Raw genomic sequence first — 21526 nt, forward strand, 5'->3', positions numbered from 1 at the left:
TCCCCTTATCTGGCCTGACCCCTCTACCTCCTGGTAGCAGCGGGAGTACGGGTGGCCTTCTGCACGGCCCGTAGCCCTAGGGTCCCTTCGGTTCCTGGAGCCTTCCTACTCCCACTCATCTCTTCTCTCCTTCAGTCCTGGGCCTCACAGGCTAGGCCCGCCTCCGGAGCAGAGGTCATGCCGAGCCTCTACTCCTGTCACTTTTCCTCCTCTGACTGGCTTGCTCTTTCTAAGATGGCTTCCTATTTATACTCTCCCTGTCATGTGCTCCCCTAAGCTGCTCCCCTAAGCACCCACTACATAGGACCCTCCCACCAGCTAGGGACCTGGGACTGTGCTCTCCCTTAGGAGCAATCTCGCCCTACCCGCACTGCGGGTATGTGTTGGATGCAGGTTTTAGGGTCCCGAGCCATACGCCTTCCTTACCTGAGGGTGAGATACCACACCTCTGGGTGAGATGCAGTAACTCTGTGGCGACTGAACCCTCAGGGGCGCCACACACCCTTCTGCACAGTTTTGAAATGGCGACGAAGATGTTTAGTGCTGACGACGATGCCATTATCAGCATGACTATTCCGGTGATTTACATGCTGGAGCACACATTAAACAGAATTCAGAGTCAGGTGGTGGGACAAGAGGAGGTGGAGGAAGTAGAAGAGGAGTCGTATGCGGAAGGGATAACATCTCCAAGGTCCAGACGGTTGGCAGCACCAAGGCGGCAGGCATGGGAGGGTGGGGGAGAGGGATTAACCAGGGCGCATGGTAGCAGCCAAACTGTTGAGGAAGGTGCAGGAGCCGAGGAAGAAGCGGAGGATGAACTGGCGATGGGCATGGAAGACTCATCAGATGAGGGAGACCTTGATCACATTTCTGTTGTGCGAGGTTGGGGGGAGAGGGCAGAGGAAGGAAGCATGATTCTTACCTCGCTACCAACACAACAAGGACTTGGTCCTCCTGGATGCGCAAGACACATGAGTGCCTTCTTGCTGCACTACCTGCAACATGACCCTCAGATTGCAGAATTCGAAGTAATCCCGACTACTGGGTTGCCACACTCTTAGATCCCCAGTACAAAAGTAAATTTGCCAAAATAATTCCTGCCATAAAAAGGGATTGACGCATGCAGCAGTATCTGCAGACGCTGTTGCAGAATCTTACATGTGCTTTTCCACAAAACACCAGTGGTTCACGAAGTGAATCTCACAGTTCTAACTTGCCAACCGTGGGACTGTCGAGTCTTCATCACTCAAACCGTAACAGTAACACAGTATCTGCTGGTAACAGCAATTTTGTGAAATCGTTTCACCACTTTTTTAGACCATCCTTTGCAAGGCCACAGGAGACAAGAATTCTGACACATAGTCAATGCCTAGAGAGGATGGTGCAGGAGGATCTCCAAGTGAACATCGAAGCCATGACTGTGTCACTGGACCCTTGCTCATTTTGGTATTCCAATCTGGAAAAATGGCCGGAACTCGCCACTCATGCCTTGGAGATCTTGTCATGCCCTGCAGCCAGTGTTCTCTCTGAACCTGTGTTCAGCGCTGCTGATGGTGTGCTGACAGATAAGCGCACGCGGCTCTCCACTAGTGTTGAGCCACCCCCGTAGTGTTCGGGTTCGGTTCGGTTCGTCGAACACCGGGATGTTCGAGGAACTGTTCGTCGAACTGTTCGTCGAACACCTTAGAACACCGTCGAACACCGTTAAAACCAATGGCAGGCAAACAAAAACACATACAAAAACATAGAAAACACCTGCAAAGGTGTCCAAAAGCTGACAAACTGCTCAGAAGACGCTCTCTTTAAAAAAGCCGGCCGGCAAATTCAGCAGCGGCATACACCGGTACCCGACAATTTAGACAAGAAGGAATAGAGCATCACACATAGATTAGATAGATAGAAACATGTCAGTCACACATATAAGAAGCACAGTGACAGTGTTGGTTACTGCACTTGTCATTTAGTGTAAAGGATTTATTAAAAAAAATATTAGTGTTTTCATGCACCGTCTCTTTAAAAAAGCCGGCCGGCAATTCAGCATCTGTACCCGACAATTTAGAACAGAAAGAATAGAGCTTCACACATAGATTAGATAGATAGAAACATGTCAGTCACATATATAATAAGTACAGTGATAGTGTTGCTTACTGTACTTGTCATTTAGTGTAAAGGATTTATTTAAAAAAATAATAGTGTTTTCATGCACTGTGTCTTTAAAAAAGCCGGCCGGCAATTCAGCAGCGGTACCCGACAATTTAGAACAGAAAGATAGAGCATCACACATAGATTAGATAGATAGAAACATGTCAGTCACATATATATGAAGTACAGTGATAGTGTTGGTTACTGTACTTGTCATTTAGTATTAAAATAAAGGATTTATTATTAAAAAAATTGGCGTGGGGTTCCCCTTAATTTTAGGCTCTAGCGGAGGTTAAGCAGACGGCTGGGGCAGATGTTTGAAGCCTGGGAAGGGGGTAATACCCACGGAGCTTCCCAGGCTACTAATATCAGCCCCCAGCTGAATACATAGCCTTTACTAGCTATTAAAATGGGGGACCCCCCCAAAAAAATGACGTGGGGTCCCCCCTAATTTAATAGCTAGCAAAGGCTAGGCAGACAGCTGGGGGCTGATATTAATAGCCCAGGAAGGGAGCCATGAATATTGGCCCCCTCCCAGGCTAGAAACACCAGCCGTCAGCCGCCCCAGAAATGGCGCATTCATAGGATGCGCCAATTCTGGCACTTAGCCTCGCTCTTCCACGCTGCCCTGGTGCGGTGGCAGGGGGTAATAGGGTTGGGGTTGATGTCAGCTTATAATGCCAGCTGACATCAAGCCCAGGTTAGTAATGGAGAGGCGTCTATAAGACACCCCCATTACTAACCCCATAGTCAAAGTTAAAAAAAACACAAACACCCAGAATAAAGTCCTTTAATTGAAATAAAGACACAATCCTTTATTGTTCTAAATTAAACCATACTTACCATCACGCCCATTCCAGCTGAAGCCAACGATCTCCTGCAATAAAAGAAAAATAATAAAGCAACCTCATCCTTACCTTTCCATGGTTCCCACGACAGCTTCAGCTCTGCTACATCGAGATGACAGGCTGGACTGCAGCAGAACGCTGCCATCCAGCCTCTCATCCCGCAGACACTGAGAAGCGCAGGCTTGCTTGCGCTGCTCAGCGTCTCTCTGTGACGACATCCAGATGAGCCGAGTTCATGTCCAATGAACTCGGCTCACCTCATGCACGTCACTGACAGCGTGGGAAAATTCTCACGCTGAAGCGCTGATTGCAGGAGAATTTTCCCACGCTGTCAGTGACGTGCAGGAGGTGAGCTGAGTTCATTGGACATGAGCTCACCTCATGCACATCACTGACAGCGTGGGAGAATTCTCCTGCACTCAGCACTTCAGCGTGAGAATTTTCCCACGCTGTCAGTGACGTGCATGAGGTGAGCCGAGTTCATTGGACATGACCTCGGCTCATCTGGATGCCGTCACAGCGAGACAGTGAGGAGCGCAAGCATGCCTGCGCTTCTCAGTGTCTGCGGGATGACAGACTGGATGGCAGCGTTCTGCTGCGGTCCAGCCAGTCATCTCGATGTAGCAGAGCTGAAGCTGTCGTGGGAACCATGGAAAGGTAAGGATGAGGTTGGTTTATTATTTTTCTTTTATTGCAGGAGATCATTGGCTTCAGCTGGAATGGGTGTGATGGTAAGTATGGTTTAATTTAGAACAATAAAGAATTGTGTCTTTATTTCAATTAAAGGACTTTATTCTGGGTGTTGTGTTTTTTTTAAATACTTTACTAGAAATTCATGGCGGTCATGTCTAATACTGGCGTGACCCCATGAATTTTGGGCTTGGGGCCAGCTGATAATACCAAGCTGGCCCTAACCCCTTTATTACCCAGTGAGCCACCGCACCAGGGCCCTGGATGAGTTGGGTACAGCGCCAGAAGATGGCGCTTCTATGAACGCGCCATTTTCCGGGGTGGCTGCGAACTGCAATTTGTAGCGGGGGGGGGCCCAGAAAGCTTGGGCCTCCCTGCGCTGCAGATTCCAGCCCCCAGCTGCCTAGTTGTACCTGGCTGGACACAAAAATAGGGCGAAGCCCCACGTACTTTTTTTTAAATTATTTCATGAAATTCATGAAATAATTAAGAAAAAAAGGCCTTCCCTATATTGTTGTGTCCGGCCAGGTACAAATAGGCAGCTGGTGGTTGGGGGCAGCCCGTTCCTGCCTGCTGTACCTGGCTGGACACAAATATAGTGCGAAGCCCCACTTCAATTTTTTTTAATTATTTCATGAAATTCATGAAATAATTAAGAAAAAAAGGGCTTCCCTATATTGTTGTGTCCGGCCAGGTACAAATAGGCAGCTGGTGGATGGGGGCAGCCCGTTCCTGCCTGCTGTACCTGGCTGGACACAAATATAGTGCGAAGCCCCACTTCAATTTTTTTTAATTTTTTCATGAAATTCATGAAATAATTAAGAAAAAAAGGGCTTCCCTATATTGTTGTGTCCGGCCAGGTACAAATAGGCAGCTGGTGGATGGGGGCAGCCCGTTCTTGCCTGCTGTACCTGGCTGGACACAAATATAGTGCGAAGCCCCACTTCAATTTTTTTAAATTATTTCAGGAAATTCATGAAATAATTTAAAAAAAATTGATGTGGGGCTTCGCACGATATTTGTGTCCAGCCAGGTACAGCAGGCAGGAACGGGCTGCCCCCAACCACCAGCTGCCTATTTGTACCTGGCCGGACACAACAATATAGGGAAGCCCTTTTTTTCTTAATTATTTCATGAAATAATTTAAAGAAAATTGACGTGGGGCTTCGCCCTGTTTTTGTGTCCAGCCAGGTACAACTAGGCAGCTGGGGGCTGGAATCCGCAGCGCAGGGATGCCCAAGCTTTCTGGTCCACCCCCGCTGCAAATTGCAGTCCGCAGCCACCCCGGAAAATGGCGCGTTCATAGAAGCGCCATCTTCTGGCGCTGTACCCAACTCATCCAGGGCCCTGATGCGGTGGCTCACTGGGTAATAAAGGGGTTAGGGCCAGCTTGGCATTATCAGCTGGCCCTAAGCCCGAAATTCATGGGGTCACGCCAATATTAGACATGACCACCATGAATTTCTAGTAAAGTATTTAAAAAAAAACAACACCCAGAAAAAAGTCCTTTAATTGAAATAAACACACAATTCTTTATTGTTCTAAATTAAACCATACTTACCATCACGCCCATTCCAGCTGAAGCCAACGATCTCCTGAAATAAAAGAAAAATAATAAAGCAACATCATCCTTACCTTTCCATGGTTCCCATGACAGCTTCAGCTCTGCTACATCGAGATGACAGGCTGGACCGCAGCAGAACGCTGCCATCCAGCCTGTCATCCCGCAGACACTGAGAAGTGCAGGCTTGCTTGCGCTCCACAGTGTCTCTCTGTGAGGGCATCCAGATGAGCCGAGTTAATGTCCAATGAACTCGGCTCACCTCATGCACGTCACTGACAGCGTGGGAAAATTCTCCTGCACTCAGCGCTTCCTCGTGGGAGAATTCTCACACTGAAGCGCTGAGTGCAGGAGAATTCTCCCACGCTGTCAGTGACGTGCAGGAGGTGAGCTGAGTTCATTGGACATGAGCTCACCTTATGCACGTCACTGACAGCGTGGGAGAATTCTCCTGCACTCACCGCTTCAGCTTGAGAATTTTCCCACGCTGTCAGTGACGTGCATGAGGTGAGCCGAGTTCATTGGACATGAACTCGGCTCATCTGGATGTCGTCACAGAGAGACGCTGAGCAGCGCAAGCAAGCCTGTGCTTCTCAGTGTCTGCGGGATGAGAGGCTGGATGGCAGCGTTCTGCTTCGGTCCAGCCTGTCATCTCGATGTAGCAGAGCTGAAGCTGTCGTGGGAACCATGGAAAGGTAAGGATGAGGTTGCTTTATTATTTTTCTTTTATTGCAGGAGATCGTTGGCTTCAGCTGGAATGGGCGTGACGGTAAGTATGGTTTAATTTAGAACAATAAAGGATTGTGTCTTTATTTCAATTAAAGGACTTTATTCTGGGTGTTTGTGTTTTTTTTAACTTTGACTATGGGGTTAGTAATGGGGGTGTCTTATAGACGCCTCTCCATTACTAACCTGGGCTTGATGTCAGCTGGCATTATAAGCTGACATCAACCCCAACCCTATTACCCCCTGCCACCGCACCAGGGCAGCGTGGAAGAGCGAGGCTAAGTGCCAGAATTGGCGCATCCTATGAATGCGCCATTTCTGGGGCGGCTGACGGCTGGTGTTTCTAGCCTGGGAGGGGGCCAATATTCATGGCTCCCTTCCTGGGCTATTAATATCAGCCCCCAGCTGTCTGCCTAGCCTTTGCTAGCTATTAAATTAGGGGGGACCCCACGTAATTTTTTTGGGGGGGTCCCCCATTTTAATAGCTAGTAAAGGCTATGTATTCAGCTGGGGGCTGATATTAGTAGCCTGGGAAGCTCCGTGGGTATTACCCCCTTCCCAGGCTTCAAACATCTGCCCCAGCCGTCTGCTTAACCTCCGCTAGAGCCTAAAATTAAGGGGAACCCTACGCCAATTTTTTTAATAATAAATCCTTTATTTTAATACTAAATGACAAGTACAGTAACCAACACTATCACTGTACTTCATATATATGTGACTGACATGTTTCTATCTATCTAATCTATGTGTGATGCTCTATCTTTCTGTTCTAAATTGTCGGGTACCGCTGCTGAATTGCCGGCCGGCTTTTTTAAAGAGACAGTGCACGAAAACACTATTATTTTTTTAAATAAATCCTTTACACTAAATGACAAGTACAGTAAGCAACACTATCACTGTACTTATTATATATGTGACTGACATGTTTCTATCTATCTAATCTATGTGTGAAGCTCTATTCTTTCTGTTATAAATTGTCGGGTACAGATGCTGAATTGCCGGCCGGCTTTTTTAAAGAGACGGTGCATGAAAACACTAATATTTTTTTTAATAAATCCTTTACACTAAATGACAAGTGCAGTAACCAACACTGTCACTGTGTTTCTTATATGTGTGATTGACATGATTCTATCTATCTAATCTATGTGTGATGCTCTATTCCTTCTTGTCTAAATTGTCGGGTACCGGTGTATGCTGCTGCTGAATTTGCCGGCCGGCTTTTTTAAAGAGAGTGTCTTCTGAGCAGTTTGTCAGCTTTTGGACACCTTTGCAGGTGTTTTCTATGTGTTTCTATGTGTTTTTGTTTGCCTGCCATTGGTTTTAACGGTTTTCGACGGTGTTCTAACGTGTTCGACGAACAGTTCGATGAACAGTTCCTCGAACATCCCGGTGTTCGACAAACCGAACCGAACCCGAACACTACGGGGGTGGCTCAACACTACTCTCCACTGAGAATGTAGACAGACTCACGTTCATAAAGATGAACAAATCATGGATTCACAAGGACTTTTCTACCCCTGTGTCATCCTTGGGAGACTAAAAGCTTGGGGATTTGGTAATATCACCTCGCCAACCGTTTTAACTACTGTGGGGCAATTGATGCCACTTAACCCTAGAACGCATGACCATAAAAATCTACACTTTCATATACCTGGGGCCTTTTAGGCCCGTTTGCAAATAACATGGAATAAATCAAACTCAAATGACAAACAACTATATACATGAAAAATACCTAGAGTTTCAAATTTCTAACTAAAGTAATCTTGCAGAAAATAGAAAACAATTAACAGGGCGGGACTGCGAGGCCCCTGGTATGCGTTCTAGGGTTAAGTGGTGTCTGTGCCACAATTTTGGGAAAAAATGGAGACTCTTTTTGGAGTCCCCTTGCTGTGTCTTACGTGACGTTGGCATCGTCATTTCCAGGTGGGTTGGGTCGCTCCCCCCCCCTTTTAACTGTAAGAAACTACATACACTATGGCTTGAGGTAACACAGATGGTTGAGTCTGAAGAGCTGTTTACTCAGAGGTCTGCTCCAAATCTTCAGTGTCTGCTAGTCAGCATAGAATTTTTAACTGCATCTAGCCTAGGCAATACTTTGGGCGTAGTAGCCCAGCTGCGAAGCACGCTGCACCGCCTGTGTATCTAATAAGAATTTTTAAATGCATCTAGCCTAGGCAGACTGTGGGTACCCCCAACCAAACCCAGACGCTCAGCCCCCCTACCGCCCCCCTTTCCTTGACAATACAATAATGTAACTCTTATTACTGGATGGGTGAGGATCGGTAACAGCTTTATTAACTCTTTATACTCATTCCATTACAAAGGCATTTTATTTCTAAAATAATTCAGCTTGTTGCAGCATGCCCTGGGTCTCCACTCCGGCAACCTGGTCAACAAATGTAACTCTCCAACATGTCCTTTCTATTTACAGGCCACTGAGGATCCTGCGTACTCGTATGCAGGACTCTGACCCACACCCATCACTCTTAACGCTTGTTCCACTCAGTCCTGGAGTCCTGATAGGAATATGTCCAGTCCAATATCCATTAAGTGAACACCATCGGGCCGCATGAGGCCTGCTTTATCTCCTTACAGTTGTCGGTGTCGTACCACTACACCGCCTCTGTCTCTTCTAAATTTTGCCATCCGAATATTTATTACCCGCCTTGTCCGTTCGATGGCCGTGATGTCTCGCGCACCTTGCCATACCGCTATCGGCACAATCTCTGACCATACTATAGCTAGTTTTGTGAAAAATTCTCTGAAGCGCTCAGTGTCTAGTTTCATTATTGACATTAGTTATGCGCTCTTGTGATGACCTAGGTTGTTTCCCCCGGCCTGTATAACTAAGATGACCGGACATCTTGCCTCTCTCCCTACCTTGATTACCTCCATTAGTACCTGTGGCCATAGCAGGCCTCTAATACCTCTCCAGTTGAAATATGTGTTATGAAACTCTAATTTCCTCCCGCCTGGGTGGACTTTTGCCCTTTTTACTGCCCAATATATATACGAGTGGCCTATCACCTACACTGTTGGCTTAGCGTCACCTGTAAAAGAAACAAACCATGTTAAGATAACAAGTCCGGTCTTATGTATCTTGCCAATCACGTGGATCGCCATCTCCCTATCCTCTGAACTTCCGTTTCTGACAGTCCTGCTCTTGCTGCTTCCGTGGCCGCGCCTATGCGGAATGAGTGTGTCCCGCAATCTTTGGGGTGGTTCCCTGCCGATGTTATGCATTTATTAAATATAGCTTGGAACTGGTATCTTGATAATGGCATTCCATCAATGTGTGATAGGAAGAAATTACTTTGTGATCTGATGGTTAGATATGATTTTACTATTGTTACCCGACTCAGTGTACCGTTTGTGGGTTGTAGAAGTACCCAAGTGCCCCTGCCCGCTGGAACCGTTTTCGATTTGTGTATGCGTAGACGTATTGCATTATTGGCTATGACTACGTCCGGGTGTAATAAGCCTCCACTGGTGGTAATTTTGGATTGAGGGACTAATTCGCTTATGAATGGTGACTTGTGATCTGGCTTGTTCACATTGGTCAACCCGTCTGCCTGCTACTAGTCGTGTCCATTCTTCCCATGCCTTACCGTATGCTTGCCACATCGACGGGGCAACTGACGCTCTGATTAATGGCATCAACTATTCGCCACTATATCCCATAGGGAAGGTGGGCAACTGTTGCCCGATGGGTGGGCGTTGTGGAAGAGCTCTGTGAAAATCTGCCAATTGAATTGTTATAAAGCGTTAGCAGCAGCTTTAGACCCCTCAGCATAGTGGCTAGCGCGGACCCATACATTGTGTTTTAGGCACAGGAATGCTAGCCTGTGTACTGTAGTAGGCCTAGCACTGGGAGAGACGATGATGACATCTTATTAATGCAGTGCGCTAGGCTGGTGTTTTTTGTTATGAAGAGTATATTTTTGTAAGCCATGAGTGCGTCCCATATTTCTATTGCTACCACTATTGGGAAGAAAAATTATTTTCAGGGCTAGATGCAGCTAAAAATTATTATTAATTTAAAAGCTGGTGGAGCTTGGTATAGATGGCCTAATACAATGAGTCCCACACACTGCTAGAAGGCCAAATATTTTTTCAGAGGTAGATGCAGAAAAAAATTATATTCAGTTTGCAACCTGATGGAGGTCAGTATAGATGGACTAATAGAACAAGTCCCACACACTGCTTGAAGCCAAATATTTTTTCAGAGCTAGATGCAGATAAAAATGATTTTTAATTTGAAACCTGATGGAGGTCAGTATAGAAGGACTAATAGAACATGTCCCACACACTGCTAGAAGGCCAAATATTTTTTCAGAGCTAGATGCAGATAAAAATTATTTTTAATTTGCAACCTGATGGAGGTCAGTATAGATGGACTAATAGAACAAGTCCCACACAAAGCTAGAAGCCCAAATATTTTTTCAGAGGTAGATGCATAAAAAAATTATATTCAGTTTGCAACCTGATGGAGGTCAGTATAGATGGACTAATAGAACAAGTCCCAGACACTGCTAGAAGGCCAAATATTTTTTCAGAGCAAGATGCAGACAAAAAATTATTTTGAATTTGCAACCTGATGGAGGTCAGTATAGATGGACTAATAGAACAAGTCCCACACAGTGCTAGAAGCCCAAATATTTTTTCAGAGCTAGATGCAGAAAAAAATTATTTGTAATTTGCAACCTGATGGAGGTCAGTATAGATGGACTAATAGAAAAAGTCCCACACACTGCTAGAAGGCAAAATATTTTTTCAGAGCTAGATGCAGATAAAAATTATTTTTAATTTGCAACCTGATGGAGGTCAGTATAGATGGACTAATAGAACAAGTCCCACTCACAGCTAGAAGGCCAAATATTTTTTCAGAGGTAGATGCAGAAAAAAATTATATTCAGTTTGCAACCTGATGGAGGTCAGTATAGATGGACTAATAGAACAAGTCCCACACACTGCTAGAAGGCCAAATATTTTTTCAGAGCTAGATGCAGATAAAAATTATTTTTAATTTGCAACCTGATGGAGGTCAGTATAGATGGACTAATAGAACAAGTCCCAAACACTCCTAGATGGCCAAATATTTTTTCAGAGCTAGATGCAGAAAAAAAATATTTTTAATTTGCAACCTGATGGAGGTCAGTATAGATGGACTAATAGAACAAGTCCCACACACTGCTAGAAGGCCAAATATTTTTTCAGAGCTAGATGCAAATAAAAATTATTTTTAATTTGCAACCTGATGGAGGTCAGCATAGATGGACTAATAAAACAAGTCCCACACACTGCTAGAAGGCCAAATATTTTTTCAGAGCAAGATGCAGACAAAAAATTATTTTGAATTTGCAACCTGATGGAGGTCAGTATAGATGGACTAATAGAACAAGTCCCACACAATGCTAGAAGTCCAAATATTTTTTCAGAGCTACATGCAGAAAAAAATTATTTGTAATTTGCAACCTGATGGAGGTCAGTATAGATGGACTAATAGAACAAGTCCCACACTCTGCTAGAAGGCCAAATATTTTTTCAGAGCTAGATGCAGATAAAAATTATTTTTAATTTGCAACCTGATGGAGGTCAGTATAGATGGACTAATAGACCAAGTCCCACACACTGCTAGAAGGCCAAATATTTTTTCAGAGCTAGATGCAGAAAAATATTATATTCAATTTGCAACCTGATGGAGGTCAGTATAGAAGGACTAATAAAACAAGTCCCACACACAGCTAGAAGCCCAAATATTTTTTCAGAGCTAGATGCAGAAAAATATTATATTCAATTTGCAACCTGATGGAGGTCAGTATAGATGGACTAATAGAACAAGTCCCACACACAGCTAGAAGCCCAAATATTTTTTCAGAGTTAGATGCAGAAAAAAATTATATTCAGTTTGCAACCTGATGGAGATCAGTATAGATGGACTAATAGAATGAGTCCCACACACTGCTAGAAGGCCAAATATTTTTTCAGAGCTAGATGCAGAGAACAATTATTTTTAATTTGCAACCTGATGGAGGTCAGTATAGATGGACAAATAGAAAAAGTCCCACACACAGCTAGAAGCCCAAATATTTTTTCAGAGGTAGATGCAGAAAAAAAATATATTCAGTTTGCAACCTGATGGAGGTCAGTATAGATGGACTAATAGAACAAGTCCCACACACTGCTAGAAGGACAAATATTTTTTCAGAGCTAGATGCAGATAAAAATTATTTTGAATTTGCAACCTGATAGAGGTCAGTATAGATGGACTAATAGAACAAGTCCCACACACTGCTAGAAGGCCAAATATTTTTTCAGAGCTAGATGCAGATAAAAATTATTTTTAATTTGCAACCTGATGGAGGTCAGTATAGATGGACTAATAGATTAAGTCCCACACACAGCTAGAAGGCCAAATATTTTTTCAGAGCTAGATGCAGAAAAAAATTATATTCAGTTTGCAACCTGATGGAGGTCAGTATAGATGCACTAATAGAACAAATCCCACACACTGCTAGAAGGCCAAATATTTTTTCAGAGCTAGATGCAGAAAAATATTATAATCAATTTGCAATCTGATGGAGGTCAGTATAGATGGACTAATAGAACAAGTTCCACACACAGCTAGAAGCCCAAATATTTTTTCAGAGCTAGATGCAGAAAAATATTATATTCAATTTGCAACCTGATGGAGGTCAGTATAGATGGACTAATAGAACAAGTCCCACACACAGCTAGAAGCCCAAATATTTTTTCAGAGGTAGATGCAGAAAAAAATTATATTCAGTTTGCAACCTGATGGAGGTCAGTATAGATGGACTAATAGAACAAGTCCCACACACTGCTAGAAGGCCAAATATCTTTTCAGAGCTAGATGCAGATAAAAAATATTTTTAATTTGCAACCTGATGGAGGTCAGTATAGATGGACTAATAGAACAAGTCCCACACACTGCTAGAAGGCCAAATATTTTTTCAGTGCTAGATGCAAATAAAAATTATTTTTAATTTGCAACCTGATGGAGGTCAGCATAGATGGACTAATAGAACAAGTCCCACACACTGCTAGAAGGCCAAATATTTTTTCAGAGCAAGATGCAGACAAAAAATTATTTTGAATTTGCAACCTGATGGAGGTCAGTATAGATGGACTAATAGAACAAGTCCCACACAGTGCTAGAAGTCCAAATATTTTTTCAGAGCTACATGCAGAAAAAAATTATTTGTAATTTGCAACCTGATGGAGGTCAGTATAGATGGACTAATAGAACAAGTCCCACACTCTGCTAGAAGGCCAAATATTTTTTCAGAGCTAGATGCAGATAAAAATTATTTTTAATTTGCAACCAGATGGAGGTCAGTATAGATGGACTAATAGACCAAGTCCCACACACTGCTAGAAGGCCAAATATTTTTTGAGAGCTAGATGCAGAAAAATATTATATTCAATTTGCAACCTGATGGAGGTCAGTATAGAAGGACTAATAAAACAAGTCCCACACACAGCTAGAAGCCCAAATATTTTTTCAGAGCTAGATGCAGAAAAATATTATATTCAATTTGCAACCTGATGGAGGTCAGTATAGATGGACTAATAGAACAAGTCCCACACACAGCTAGAAGCCCAAATATTTTTTCAGAGGTAGATGCAGAAAAAAATTATATTCAGTTTGCAACCTGATGGAGGTCAGTATAGATGGACTAATAGAATGAGTCCCACACACTGCTAGAAGGCCAAATATTTTTTCAGAGCTAGATGCAGAGAACAATTATTTTTAATTTGCAACCTGATGGAGGTCAGTATAGATGGACAAATAGAACAAGTCCCACACACAGCTAGAAGGCCAAATATTTTTTCAGAGCTAGATGCAGAAAAAAATTATATTCAGTTTGCAACCTGATGGAGGTCAGTATAGATGCACTAATAGAACAAATCCCACACACTGCTAGAAGGCCAAATATTTTTTCAGAGCTAGATGCAGATAAAAATTATTTTGAATTTGCAACCTGATGGAGGTCAGTATAGATGGACTAATTGAACAAGTCCCACACACTGCTAGATGGCCAAATATTTTTTCAGAGCTAGGTGCAGAAAAATATTATAATCAATTTGCAATCTGATGGAGGTCAGTATAGATGGACTAATAGAACAAGTTCCACACACAGCTAGAAGCCCAAATATTTTTTCAGAGCTAGATGCAGAAAAATATTATATTCAATTTGCAACCTGATGGAGGTCAGTATAGATGGACTAATAGAACAAGTCCCACACACAGCTAGAAGCCCAAATATTTTTTCAGAGGTAGATGCAGAAAAAAATTATATTCAGTTTGCAACCTGATGGAGGTCAGTATAGATGGACTAATAGAACAAGTCCCACACACTGCTAGAAGGCCAAATATTTTTTCAGAGCTAGATGCAGATAAAAATTATTTTTAATTTGCAACCTGATGGAGGTCAGTATAGATGGACTAATAGAACAAGTCCCACACACAGCTAGAAGCCCAAATATTTTTTCAGAGGTAGATGCAGAAAAAAATTATATTCAGTTTGCAACCTGATGGAGGTCAGTATAGATGGACTAACAGAACAAGTCCCACACACTGCTAGAAGGCCAAATATTTTTTCAGAGCTAGATGCAGATAAAAATTATTTTTAATTTGCAACCTGATGGAGTTCAGTATAGATGGACTAATAGAACAAGTCCCACACACTGCTAGAAGGCCAAATATTTTTTCAGAGCTAGATGCAGATAAAAATTATTTTGAATTTGCAACCTGATGGAGGTCAGTATAGATGGACTAATAGAACAAGTCCCACACACAGCTAGAAGGCCAAATATTTTTTCAGAGGTAGATGCAGAAAAAAATTATATTCAATTTGCAACCTGATGGAGGTCAGTATATATGGACTAATAGAACAAGTCCCACACACAGCTAGAAGCCCAAATATTTTTTCAGAGGTAGATGCAGAAAAAAATTATATTCAGTTTGCAACCTGATGGAGGTCAGTATAGATGGACTAATAGAATGATGCTATGCCCAAAAGATTTTACTTCACTAGGTGCAGTAAAAAAATTGGTATTCTATACACAGGTGGTATAGCTTGCAACACAGATAGGCTACTCCATTGACTAACACACTCTGTAATAGGCCATAAAGGATTAGATTTGCGAGATTTAACCAAATGCTGTGAAAAAAACTTGCACAGCACGGGCACAGACCTGCCTGGCAAAAACTGATAGGAACTGATGTAACTTAGTCCTGAAAAGGACTGCAATTACAATTAGTCTTTACTCCCACAACCTATCTATTTAAGAGCACAGACCTGCCTGATAAAAGTCGTAGGAAATGCTGTAACCACAGCAATCACAACTATTCCCTACTCCCAAGCTATCTGTAGATTTGTGCGAAAATTGGCTTGAAATTAACAAGGTATAGCGCACACAGCAACAGCGGTGCCGTCTAACATGTAGCTGCAGCAGTGAGAAAATGGTGGCGACGGGGAAAATGGCTGGGTCTTATAAGGCAAGGACATGTTACATACACTGCCAATGACACATGCCCTTGCTTGTGTGAAAAAAAGCAGTTCGCTCCGTGTGTGCGCGGCTGATAGGCTGACAGATTGCACCTCCCCACTGTAAATGCGGGAAAGAGAAAAAAAAAATGGAGATCTTCATTATTCCTGCAGAGATCCATCCCCTGCCCCTCCCCCCGCCCTGCTGTACACTCAAACTGCGTATTAACATTAATTTTCATCATTACTGAGAAAAAATCCAGTTATGATTTTGGTGCACGAACAGTTATCGAACATAACCTCGAACAGCCGAATTTTTTTCAAATCGTTCGTGTTCGCCGAACGGCTCGAACACCGCCCAAAACAGCTCGAATTTGAGATTGGCGAACAGTTTGAGTCGAACAACGCTCATCTCTACTGCGTATTTACGCTTGTGTTCCAAGGACTGGGGTAGGGACAACTGAATGCTGTGCTGGGACAATGACTTGAACGTGGTTGCTGAAGGTGCTAGTTGAGAGTGTGCAGCGACAGGTGCAAGGCAGGAGGCATCTTCGCATGTGCCAAGGACAGGTAATTGGTGTGCACGCACAACTGCGGAAGCAGTGGTGTCACCCGAATGTCACCCTGCCAGGTTGGGTCAGTGACTTCATCATCCACCACCTCGTCTTTCACTTCCGCAACCTGGTCCTTCTCCTGACTTTCTGGCAATTGTGTCTCATCATCATCGACCTCTTGCGACATAAATTGCACTTTCCCACCGTCGCCTTCGTTTGACCATGCCTGCTCAAATATTTGGGCATCACTACACGCGTTCTCCTCTTGCCCCGCTTGAAGCTGGCAGGGTGAGAGCCCAGAATCTATAAATGGAAAAGTGAACTATTCGGAGTGTCCAAGTGTGGGATCAGTTGTCTCCCGGCACTCGGCATGGTGGGAGGAAGGAGGATCAGGGTGAGAAATATGCGGTCAACACTCACGGCTTCTGAGACTTGACCGTGTGGAAGAATGTGGCAAAGTGACTGGAAGCATTATCTGCTATCCAACCAAAAACCTTTTGACACTGCTCTGGGTTCAATAGTGGTGTGGTGCGGTCCCTTAGCAATTGAGATAGGAAAGTCAGGCGACAAGATTTGGAGGTTTGTTGTGGCACAATTTCAGCTTGCCTACGGCCTCTGCATGCATCATAGCATCACGTCCACTTACCCATCCCTTGTCACGCGCCTTACCCATTTTAAATGGAAGACAATATTTTCCATGGTCACTACAAGTGGCTGGATTTCTACCTCAGTTATATGTGATATGTCTGATGGACGCCAACGGTTTTAAATAGCGGACTTGTAGTTTCCTATTATTCACAATGACCACGTGTGAATAGCTTCACTGACACACTGCTACAAACTGTAAATGGAAGACAACATTTTCCACGGTCACTACATATGGCTGGATTTGTACCGCAGCTATATGTGAAACGTATAACGGACGCCAACGGTTTTAAATAGCGGGCTTGTAGTTTCCTATTCTTCACAGCGACCACGTGTGAATAGCTTCACTGACACACTGCTACAAACTGTAAATGAAGGATAATATTTTCCACGGTCACTACAAATTTCTTGATTTTTATCGCTGTAATATTGGATCTTGTCTGATGATGGAAAAGATCTGGCTGTATTCTGCAGTGCTAAGAATGAATTAGCCCTGGCCCCTGATATCTGGGGCTATGTCTATGGATATCTGTAACAGCAGGAGCAGACAGAATGTGCAATGGACCCTCTTGTGCTGTATACACTGCCACATACCTTGCCTGCCTGCCTAACTCCTGGTATCAGGATTAATATATGCAGATGGATTAGTCCTAAGAAGGACTGTTAGTTCAAATGTGTTCCAAATTATTATGCAAATAATATTTTCTCAGATATTCCCAAATTACCTATATGAATTGCAGTCATTGTAATTTTCCAGTCAAATAACTATTAGAGTACAATTGAAAGGTTTTTGTACAAACTGCCTATGATAACAGTATATTTTTAAAAAAATAAAGAACTCAAACTGCACTCAAAATGCATGTTCCAAATTATTATGCACAGCAGAGTTTTCAACCTTTTCATTTTACTAAAGAACAAAAAAATGGTCATTTTTGAAATTATAAGCATTAGCAGGTTATTACAAACTGAAATCAAACAGTTTTCAGCTCAAAACTTTATTCTAGGTGATGTTACATTTGCACATAGGACCCCTTGTTCGAAAGGAGCTTCTGAGCTCTCTCGTCCATTGAATTTGTCAGGTTTTGGATGGTTTCTGCTTTAATTGTTTTGCATGAGGACAGAATACCCTCCCAGAGCTGTTGCTTAGATGTGAACTGCCTCCCGCCATCATAGACACTCCTTTTGATGATGCTCCAGAGGTTCTCAATGGGGTTGAGGTCAGGGGAGCATGGGTGCCACACCATAAGTTTGTCCCCTTTTATGCCCATAGCAGCCAGAGATGCAGATGTGTTATGTGCAGCATGAGCCGGTGCATTATCAAGCATGAAAATGATCTTGCTGCTGAATGCATGGTTCTTCTTCTTGAACCATGGAAGGAAGTGATGCTCGAGAAACTCAACATACATTATGGAGTTCATCTTTACCCCTTCAGGGATCCTAAAAGGGCCGACAATCTCTCTCCCCATGATTCCAGCCCAAAACATTACTCCACCTCCTCCTTGTTAGCGCAGTAGCCATGTTTGCATGGGGTGTCCATCAAGCAGCCATCCTCCACTCCATCCATCTGGACCATCGAGATCATTTCATGCATGATAATGCCCCATCTCATGCTGCACATAACACATCTGCATCTCAGGCTGCTATGGGCATAAAAGGGGACAAACTTATGGTGTGGCACCCATGCTCCCCTGACCTCAACCCCATTGAGAACCTCTGGAGCATCATCAAAAGGAGTGTCTATGATGGCGGGAGGCAGTTCACATCTAAGCAACAGCTCTGGGAGGGTATTCTGTCCTCATGCAAAACAATTAAAGCAGAAACCATCCAAAACCTGACAAATTCAATGGACGAGAGTGTTCAGAAGCTCCTTTCGAACAAGGGGTCCTATGTGCAAATGTAACATCACCTAGAATAAAGTTTTGAGTTGAAAACTGTTTGATTTCAGTTTCTAGTAACCTGCTAATGCTTATAATTTCAAAAATGATCATTTTTTTGTTCTTTAGTAAAATGAAAAGGTTGAAAACTCTGCTGTGCATAATAATTTGGAACATGCATTTTGAGTGCAGTTTGAGTTCTTTATTTTTAAAAAAATATACTGTTATCATAGGCAGTTTGTACAAAAACCTTTCAATTGTACTCTAATAGTTATTTGACTGGAAAATTACAATGACTGCAATTCATATAGGTAATTTGGGAAAATCTGAGAAAATATTATTTGCATAATAATTTGGAACACAGTGTATACTCCTTGAGTACCACTACCTATATCTAACTATTACACCGCCAATTCTATCCCTCACACAGCTGCACCTCTCCCTACTCTGCCTGTTTCCAGGATAGACTATGATGAGCCTAGCATCACCATTAGGTATGAGCAAACATTTCAATGTTCGGTTCGAAAAAGTTCGTCGAACAAATTGATATTCGCCGAATGTTCGTTTAACATTTCCGAATCCCATAAGAGTCAATGGGGGGACCAAAAAATGCATATACAACACCTAGAAACGGGACCAAAAGCAGCCAAAACACATCAAATTAGGTGTAGACACCAGGGAAGTGCCATCAATTGACCCAGAGTACAAGCACTATAATAATTATTACTGTGACAGCGACATTTATTCAGTTGCGCTTTACATGTCAAAAAGGGTCACCAACTGGTACAATAGGAGAGAAGACCCTGCCTGCGAGGGCGCACTGTCACAAAGGTGGTTTGGGGAACCTTAGTGCCACGGACCCCGGAGAGCCTGGAGGGGCATGACTAAGCGAGCAGCGGACTGTTCACTAGAGCCTCTCATGGTGAGGTTAGACTTGGCTCCCGATGAACGCCAGGTGCCACTCCAAGAAAGACCAATGGACGAGCAGCAGCTGGACCCAGTAGGACAGACTAAATGGTGCAGCAGGCAGAGTCTGTATCAGAGTGCAGCAGGCAGAGTCTGTATCAGGAGTGCAGCAGGCAGAGTCTGTATCAGGAGTGCAGCAGGCAGAGTGTGTATCAGGAGTGCAGCAGGCAGAGTCTGTTTCAGAGTGCAGCAGGCAGAGTCTGTATCAGGAGTGCAGCAGGCAGAGTCTGTTTCAGAGTGCAGCAGGCAGAGTCTGTATCAGGAGTTCAGCAGAAAGTCTGTATCAGGAGTGCAGCAGGCAGAGTCTGTATCTGAGTGCAGTAGGCAGTGTCTGTATCAGGAGTGCAGCAGGCAGAGTCTGTATCAGGAGTGCAGCAGGCAGAGTCTGTTTCAGGAGTGCAGAAGGCAGAGTCTGTATCAGAGTGCAGCAGGCAGAGTCTGTATCAGAGTGCAGCAGGCAGAGTCTATCAGAGTGCAGTAGGCAGTGTCTGTATCAGGAGTGCAGCAAGCAGAGTCTGTATCAGGAGTTCAGCAGGCAGAGTCTGTTTCAGGAGTGCAGCAGGCAGAGTCTGTTTCAGGAGTGCAGCAGGCAGAGTCTGTATCAGAGTGCAGCAGGCAGAGTCTGTATCAGAGTGCAGCAGGCAGAGTCTGTATCAGGAGTGCAGCAGGCAGAGTCTGTATCTGAGTGTAGTAGGCAGTGTCTGTATCAGGAGTGCAGCAGGCAGAGTCTGTATCAGAGTGCAGTAGGCAGTGTCTGTATCAGGAGTGGAGCAGGCAGAGTCGGTATCAGGAGTGCAGCAGGCAGAGTCTGTATCAGCAGTGCAGCAGGCAAAGTCTGTATCAGAGTGCAGCAGGCAAAGTCTGTATCAGGAGTGCAGCAGGCAGAGTCTGTATCAGGAGTGCAGCAGGCAGAGTCTGTATCAGGAGTGCAGCAAGGACTGATACGCAACCTTACACAACTTGGACTGCAGAACAAGAACCCAATAGATGGAGAACCAATCAGGATTCCCCACATTTAAAAAAATTAGTGGCAGATGCCAGCAAAGTGGCATCAATTTCACTACTGCACAAATAGTGTAAATAAGACCCCCACCTCTTCCAGTACAGCAAACCCAGGAGACGGAGACCTAACCAGGAGTGTTCACATTGCCCTAAATGAGGGCCTAACACCACCGAAGTGGCACCAATGTCATCAGACTACAAGTAGTTTAACGCAGACCCAAACCTATCCCACTACAGCTAACCCAATGGATGGAGACACTATCAGAATTCTCCACATTTCCCAAAATTAGGGCCTAAAACCTGCAGCAGCAGCAGCAAGGGCAGGCACAGAAGCCATATCACAGACGGCAATTTCAAGAGATCAATGCAGCACACTCGACAACATCGCCTACTCTGCACACCTCAATCACTGTAATCCACCATCACTTGGCATCTGCCTGTGTGACGACAGTCTGGAAATTTGAGACATTGGTATCCCTTTCGCATCCTCCTCTTCTTCTGGGGCCACCAATTCCTGCCGCAGGTTAATCAAAGTTTGCTCCAGCATGTATATGACCGGAATAGTGATGCTGATGACGGCATCGTCAGCACTAACCAGTTTAGTAGCCATTTCAAAACTGTGCAAAAGGGTGCAGAGGTCCTTAATCTGTTCCCACTCCACAAACGTGATGTGCCCCAAGTCCGTACTGCGTTGCCCCAAGCTATACAGTACAGACTAAAAGCTTGGACACACTTTCTCATTTAAAGATTTTTCTGTATTTTCATGACTTTGAAAATTGTACATTCACACTGAAGGCATCAAAACTATGAATTAACAAATGTGGAATTATATACTTAACAAAAAACTGTGAAACAACTGAAAATATGTCTTATATTCTAGGTTCTTCAAAGTAGCCACCTTTTGCTTTGATGACTGCTTTGCACACTTTTGGCATTCTCTTGATGAGCTTCAAGAGGTAGTCACTGGAAATGGTCTTCCAACAATCTTGAAGGAGTCCCCAGA

This window comes from Phyllobates terribilis, unplaced genomic scaffold, assembly GCF_046119375.1.
Source record: "Phyllobates terribilis strain yellow unplaced genomic scaffold, ASM4611937v1 Scaffold_10__3_contigs__length_209671492, whole genome shotgun sequence".
Lineage (NCBI taxonomy): Eukaryota > Metazoa > Chordata > Amphibia > Anura > Dendrobatidae > Phyllobates > Phyllobates terribilis.